The sequence below is a fragment of the Galeopterus variegatus genome, unplaced genomic scaffold (genome assembly GCF_000696425.1).
Source record: "Galeopterus variegatus unplaced genomic scaffold, G_variegatus-3.0.2 Scaffold1123, whole genome shotgun sequence".
Lineage (NCBI taxonomy): Eukaryota > Metazoa > Chordata > Mammalia > Dermoptera > Cynocephalidae > Galeopterus > Galeopterus variegatus.
This window is the reverse complement of record NW_007727234.1, coordinates 385,870-394,074: the sequence shown is the minus strand read 5'-3', so window position 1 is coordinate 394,074 and position 8,205 is coordinate 385,870. Positions and strand designations below refer to the sequence as shown.

Sequence of the window (8,205 nt, the reverse complement as noted above, 5' to 3'; positions counted from 1 at the left end):
TGTTGCTCCCGCGCCTCGCTCAGCCAGTGAGCGGGAACCGGTCTGTATGTGGGATCCGAACCCTCGGTGGGAGTGCCGCCGCGCTTCCCAAGCGGCGCACTATAGCAGTGTGCCACCGAGCCGGCCCCCTTTTTCTTTTCCTGATTTTCAGTTTTTTATTCTCTCTGTTGGGATGATATTTATTGATCTGTTTTTAAGTTCACTGATTATTTTCTTGGTTTTATCTGAACTGATGTTAATCAAACTCAGAGCATTTTTGATTGAAAATACTGTATTTTTGGTTTTGAGATTTCCATTTGGTTCTTTTATAGTTTCCGAGTCTCTCCTGAAATGTTCCATCTCTTCAGCTCCTATTTAGATCTTTTCCTGTAGACTCTTTAACAAATATATCATTGTTATTTCAAATTCTTTGCTAATTTTAATGTCTGGATCATTCCTGGGTCTCTTTCTATTCACTGATTTTCCTTTCATTACAGTTCACAGTTTACTGTTTTGTTGAACATCCATTAACTCAATTATATGAGTGTACTTCAAAAAGTTCATGGAAAAATAGAATGAAAAGGTAGTAAGAATTTTTCCAAGAACTTTTTTTTTTTTTTTGACCGGTAAGGGGATCGCAACCCTTGGCTCGGTGTCGTAAGCACCACGCTTAGCCAGTGAACGCACCAGCCGTCCCTATGTAGGATCCGAACCCACAGCCTCGGCGCTACCAGCACCGCACTCTCCCGAGTGAGCCACGGGGCTGGCCCACCATGAACTTTTTGAAGTACTCTTATACACTGTACATTGTGGATAATATGTCATACAGACTAGAAGCTGTTATTTTCCTCTGAATAATGTTGAGTTTTATTCTAGCAGGCAGTTAAATTACTAACAGATCATCTCAACCTTGTGGAAGTTTCGTTTTATGCTTTATTAGGGTAATTGGAGTAATAATTTCAGTAACTGGAGTCTAAGAAGGAGAGGAGAGAAATAATAGGGCAGATTTTTTTTTAAAGAAATATTAGCCAAAGATTTTCTAGATTTGATTAAAAAATAGTACCCAAAGGTTCAGGAAGCTTAACAAATCTTAAGGAGGATAAATACAAAGAAAACCACACCTGGGCACATTTTTAACAAACTCCTGAAAACCAAAGACAAAGAGAAAATATTAAAAGCAGCCAGAGAAAATAGATGCATTACATACACAGGAACAATGATCAAAGTGACAGCTGATTTCTCATCTGACTGGAGGCTAGAAGACAATGCAACTATATCTTTGAAGTGCTGGAGGAAAACAAGTCAACCTAGTGAAAATATCTTTCAAAAGTGAACGTGAAATAAAGATACTTCCGACAAGTAAAAGTTGAATGGATTTGCCACCAGCAGACACTCACAACAAAAAATTCTAAAGAAAGTTCTGTAGGCTGAAAGGAAATGATAGCAGTTGGAAATTTAGATCTTATAGAAAGGAAAGAAGGGGCCGGCCCATGGCTCACTTGGGAGAGTGTGGTGCTGATAACACCAAGACCATGGGTTCAGATCCCATATAGGGATGGCCGGTTAGCTCACTTGGGAGAGTGTGGTGCTGACAACACCAAGTCAAGGGTTAAGATCCCCTTACCAGTCATCTTTATATAGGGGGAAAAAAAAAAAGGAAAAAAGGATACTGGGAATGGCAAATAAGTGAATGAATATTAAAAAGCCAACTTTTTGTTCTTAAAGTCTTTAAATGTCTATTGATTTTTAAAGCAAAAACAATAATAATGTAAACTGGGATTTTAACATACAGAGATGTAAGATATGTGTTAACAATAGCACAAAGGACAGGAGGAGCATGAGTAGAATTATACTGTTAAAAAGATGTTAATCTTCCCCAAACTGATTTCTTTTTCTCTTCCATTAAATTCCAATAAAAATCCAAACAGAATTTTTGAAGAAATTGGAAGATTATTCCAAATTTTTATAAAAGATAAATGTCCAAGAACAGCCAAGACACTGTTGAAGAGAAATTTAGGGTGGAGAGGCCTTGCCCTAATTAAGAAAATGTGGTGTCTGTTCAAAGACTGACAAACTCACCAAAGCACAACAGTGTAGAAAAAGACCCACATGTAGAAATCTGGCCCAGGATGTAGAGCTGGCGGTGCCTGTTGGCACATCTGACAGGGAGCTGGGTGGGGTAGAGTGTAGGGGGTGGTAGTTGAGGGTGGTGGGAGGAGGAGGAGGAGAATCACCTGTAAATGGCGCTGAAGCAGGACCTGAAGTCTAAACTCAAGGAGGGTGAGCAAGTGCTGTGTGTTCATGGGCCTCTTCTTTATGAAACAAAGTGTGTAAAGGTTGCCATAAAGGCAAACAAGTGAAATACTTTACACATTACAGTGGTTAGAATAAAAATTGGAATGAATGGATTCCAGAGAGCAGAATACTCAAACACATGCACACCAACCTACAGAAACAGAGAGAACTTCAAAAAGCTGATCAGGAGCAATAAATATGGAGAGGGGAAGTGGAGAGGGGCTGCCCTAGGAAAGAAGACATCCGGTCTGCCACAGAAAAATGCTGAAGTAAGAACAGAAAAGAACAAAAAGAAAACACCTGGAAATGGAGATGGTGGTGGTACTGAAAGAAAGTGAGCCGAGATGCCGGGTACCATACAAGCTTTATTAAAGGAAAATAATCTACCAGGCTGCCCTCGAAGTGGGGAACAGCCCAGGGCTGCCCTGAAAATGGGGGATGGCATCAGGTGTGGGGGTGGAAGAGCTTATATAGTGCGCCAAGGGCTGGCTGATACCATCAAAGAGGGTCAATATGCTAATGTGGATCAGGGTGGAGAACTGCATCCTTGCAGAAGCAAAAGGGGTTTCTGTTTAAGTCAGGAGGCTTCTCGTAAAGGGAAGGGGGGACGAGGGGGGGGAGGTGGGTGGCTCCATTTTGTACTTGGGCTTGTCTAAAGTGGCGCTGGGTATGTTGCAGATCTATTAGGTACCAGTGAGATGCCTCAGCCTCCTCAGAAGAAAAGGACCTAGGAAGATCCTACTGTTGAAAATGAAGAAACATTCATGAACAGAGTTGAATTTAAAGTCAATGTTGGGAAAATAGGATAATTTAATCAGGCCCCCTCACCTTAGGTCTGGTTGGGGGTGGTGTGGTGCATTCTTTGTAAATAAGTTGTGTGGGTGGAGTTAGTGCATTGTGCAATGCTGTCACCTTGACTGGAGTTTACTGCCTGGGGTGGCTGCCAGGAGTAGCCATGCACTCTAACCTACCACTTCCAAGGACCTAGCTCATACCTATGCCAATTACCTAGCTCATAGACCTGCATGTGAAGGGTTTGTCACCCAGTCTGTGAACGGACTTGAGGGGTCTGTGAGCTCCAGACCCAGCCCTTGCTCAACATTCAAGATTCCTGAAGAGCTAAAACTTTGGCTTGTTGATGACTGGGACTTAATTTCCAGGCAAAAACAGCTCTTTTATGGTCTTGCCAAGAAGAATGTGGACTGCATTCCAGAGGATTATGCAAATTACAAGAAATCTCTGGGAAAAACAGATAATAAGGAGTATGCTGTTAATGAAGTTGTGGCAGTGATAAAAGAATACTTCAGTGTGATGTTGGGTACTCAGCTACTCTACAAATATGAGACTGCGGTATGTTGGAATCCTCGCAGATCACACCGATGCACCCATGTCCCAGGTGTGTGGAGCACCACATCTACTGAGACTATTTGTATGCATTGGAGTGATGTTGGTCTATCCACCTCTGGATTAGAAGAGCCTTGCTTTATTACTGAATTATCTTCACCATTTCCTAAAGTGAAGAAATGGGTACAAAACCATATTATCTACGCTAAGTGAATCATTGTGCAGTATATGCATGTATTGAAACAACACTGTACCCCACAAACGTGTACAAGTAAATGCTAAAATAAAAAAAGTTGTTTTTAGGTGAATGCAAAGAACAAGTTGCAGAAGAATATACATGGTATGAGCTCATTTATAAAAAGCTAAAAAAGAAAACAACTAGCAAAGCTAAACAATATATTGTTTAGGGAAGCATAAATTTATGATAAAATGGGTCCAGCTCCGTGGCTCACTTGGGAGAGTGTGGTGCTGATAACACCAAGGCCACGGGTTCAGATCCCTATATAGGGATGGCTGGTTAGCTCACTTGGGAGAGTGTAGTGCTAACAACACCAAGTCAAGGGTTAAGATCCCCTTACCAGTCATCTTTTAAAATATATATATATATAAATAAATAAATTTATGATAAAATTATTTTCAGAGTGAGGAATGTTCAGGAAAGTGGTTCTGTCTTGCTTTGAAGGAGAGTTAAAAACAAAGGAGAGTTAAGTACAAAGCAAGAAAGGAACTGAATCCATAAGGAAACAATGAGAAAAACAGAGCAGACAATGTACCAATGGAAAGGTGAATAAATGACAATACATTCTATTAATGTCTAAATAAATTGTGATTTTTCCTCTCTCCCCACATAAATGTTACAGATTCTAGAAGTAACTCTTATCTTAAAACTCTTATCTAAAACTCTTATCTAAAAGCTCTTATCTGGTAATTAGAGAAATCCAAATTAAAATGACAAAGAGATAAAATTTTATATCCACAATACTGCCAAAAATTAGGAAGTCAAGGTAATTCAAAGGGCTGTTAAAGATGTGGTGGAGGGCTGGCCCAGTGGCGCACTGGAGAGTGCACTGCTTGGGAATGTCGCCGCGCTCCCGCCGAGGGTTCGGATCCCATGTGGAGACTGGTTCCCGCTCACTGGCTGAGCACGGTGCGGGCGCAACACTGAGGGTTGCGTTCCCGTTGCCGGTCAGTAAAAAAGACAAAAAGAAAAAAAATAAATAAATAAAGATGTGGTGGAAAGGGCCGAGCCCGTGGTGCACTCGGGACACAGTACGGTGCTGGGAGTGCAGCGATGCTCCCGCCGCGGGTTCGGATCCTATATAGGAATGGCCGGTGCGTGGTGCACTCGGGACACAGTACGGTGCTGGGAGTGCAGCGACGCTCCCGCCGCGGGTTCAGATCCTATATAGGAATGGCCGGTGCGCTGACTGGCTGAGCGTGGTGTGGGTGACACCACACCAAGGGTTGCGATCGCGATCCCCTTACCGGTCACGAAAAAGACAAAAAAAAAAAAAAAAAAAAAGATGTGGAAACAGGATTTTTCACAAATTGCCAATGTGAGTGTAAATTATGTGTGCTTTTCCCTGGAAGTCCTTTTGGCTGTATTTAGTCAAATAAAGTTTATGTTTGTCTTATGACCCAGCAACTCTACTACTGGGTATATAAACAACCCTCCACTCCCAGCCCCAAAGCACCAAAAGCAAACAAACAAAAACCCTCACACAAGTCCATTAGGGTGTATGTTTGAGAAAGTTTATTTCATATTGTGTGTTTAATTGGGGCTGGCAGCAAACTGTATGTCTACCGTTAAGGAGATGGATAAGAAAAGGTGATATCTGATAGAACACTATGCAGCAGTCAGAAATAATAAAATGGGCTTACATTCAGCAATATAGTTAGATCTTTACAAAAATATGTTCAGTGACAAAAGTAAAAAATACAAAATCTATATCAGATTTATGTGAAATTTATGGGAAGTCCTCTTTGATCAGGTGACATTTGAGTTGAGGTCTGCTTTAAGAGGAGGAAGAGCAGGGCTATGGATATGTAGGGGAAAGAGCATTCCAGGCAAGGGGAACAATAGGTGCAAAGGTCCTGAGGTGGGAGTGTGTTTGGCATGTTTTACGAACATCAAGGAGGCCAGTGTGTGGCTGGAGTGGAGTGAGAGAGTGAGATATAGAAGTGAGAGAGGTCGTGGTGGGCAAGATCACACAGGGCTTTGCCTACCACAGCCTCTCTCACTTCCTACAAATACTTAGGATTTTGCTTGAAATAAAATGAGCCTACATTAGAGGCTCTTTAGCAGAGGAATGAAATGATCTCGCTTATTTTTAGAGAATCAGTGTGGCTATTGTGCAGAGGCAAGACTAAAAGCTGGGAGAACAGACAGGATACTATTACGGGGCTGGCCGGTTAGCTCAGTTGGTTAGAATGCACCCTTCTAACCCAGGGTCATGGGTTCTGGTCCCAGTACCAGCCAGCCACACAAAAAAAGACTATTACAGTGATCCAGGTGATGGTGACTTAGAATAGGGTGGTAGGAGAGATGGGGAAGTCAAAACTTACTAAAACTAAAAACTAAAGAGTGCTAACCACAACTGAAAAAAATTGATAAATTTGACCACATTAAATTAAAAATAATTGTTTATCAAAAGATAACACAAAGAGAGTAAGAAGACAAGTTGCAAACTGGGAGAAGATATTTAATTTAAAAATAGAGCAGATGATGTACTGATGGGTGGGTATGAGGGAACTACAAGAATCAAGGATGTCACTGAAGTTTTTGGCCTGAGCAGCTAGAAGAATGGAGTTGCTTTTCACTGAGTGGGAAAGATTGGGTGGGAGTAGGTTTAGGTGGGAAAAGCAAGAATTTGGTTTTGGTTATGTTTGAGATGTCTGTTAGATATCTCAGTGGAAATATCAAGTGGTTTGTTAGCCATTAATGTCTCCAATTTAGGGGAGAGGGCTGAGGATATGCATTTGGTAGTTGTAGCATATAGATGTTATCTAAATCATGGGATTAGACGAGGTCACCAGTGGAGTGTACATAGATAGCCAAGAAAGCTGAGACCAAGCTCTGAGGTGCTCTCTTATTTAGAAGTAGGAGGGTGATGAGGGAGCCAGCTAAAGGTAATGAGAAGGAATGGCCACCAAGGTTGGAAGAAAATCAAGAGAAGATGGCACTGTGGAGGCCAACCAAGGATGCATTTCCAGAAGGACAGGGTGAAAGAATATGCCCTCTCTTTTTTTTTTTTTTTTTTTTTTGTCTTTTGTCTTTTTCCGTGTCCGGCAATGGATCGCAACCCTCAGTGTTGCCCCCGTACCGGACCGGGGACCGGCAACGGGATTGCAACCCTCGGCGTTGCTCCCACGCCTCGCTCAGCCAGTGAGCGGGAACCGGTCTGTATGTGGGATCCGAACCCTCAGACGGGAGCGCCCGCCGCACTTCCCAAGCGGCGCACTTATCCAGTGCGCCACCGGGCCGGCCCGAATATGCCCTCTCTTGCTAGGTAGATAACATAGGGGTGGGAGATTGAATGGATTTGGCAAGCACAGTTTAGTACAATGATGGGGATGAAAGGCTGATTGAAGAAAGCTCCAGAGAGACAGCGAAAAGAAGTGGATACAGCAAGTAGAGACAGCACTTTTGAACAATTTTGCTGTCCATGAAAGCAGAGGGGTGAGGCAGTGCCTCAAGGGGTCTGTGTGGTCAACAGAGTTTTGCTTGTTTGTTTGCTTTTTAATATGAGGCATATGAGTATTAAATAAATCAGAGGGGGGAGTCTATGGTGGAGAAGAAAAGTAGGAGTGGAGATTCAGGGGGAAGTGGAAAAGATTGTAAACAAGAGGGGTTGTACATGGTCAAAGATGACAGTGTGCCATGACACTTCAACACTGTTGAAGAGAATGGAAGACCCATCTCAGCTGGGGATGTTGGAGGGGAGAATAGCAAACAAACAAAATAAACACCACCCTCTTCTCCTCTTCTGTTCTTTATTATGCAGAGCAAACTGCCCATTTCACAGATCTTTCATTTCAAGTTTGGAAAGAATGAATAAATTGGTTGTTACATTTCTCTGACATCAGTGAAGGCACTGCAGCATTCTGAAAGCATCAGGGGCCCAGGTAAAATTCATTCAAGACATTGAATTTGAGCAGGTAAGGGACCCTGTTTGATAATACCTGGGCTGTGATCAGACAGACAAAGAGGGTTTCATATCACTGGAGACCTGAAGGTCAGTCTTGTGTCTACCTGCTTCTCCCAAATGTGGACAGATTGCCAGAGTCTATGACAGTAGTATCTGCTGAACCACAGCAGTTTGCTTCTTTGCCAGGAAATTCTCTGTGACGGGAATGGATGTCCTGAGACAAAGGGCTACAGAGCTGAGACAATGCCCCTGCTGTGTGCTACCATCCAGTGGGCCTGAGACGATTCCTGGAGACATTTTTGTTGGGTTACTGCACTCCCACAAATAGCTATTTTAAAAAAGGAAAAGAATGACACTTGACAATTGGAAGGCTATTTAGAAAAGGCATTTTAAAACTAACTGACATACAGATGTGCCCATTATTTCTTGTTCTCCCAAC

General features: G+C 42.4%; 1 pseudogene; it reads left to right on the top strand.

Moving 5' to 3' along the window:
- The first annotated feature begins 2,219 nt into the window (after positions 1–2,219).
- LOC103592320 lies at positions 2,220–3,793 on the top strand (annotated as a pseudogene).
- Positions 3,794–8,205: the final 4,412 nt, after the last annotated feature.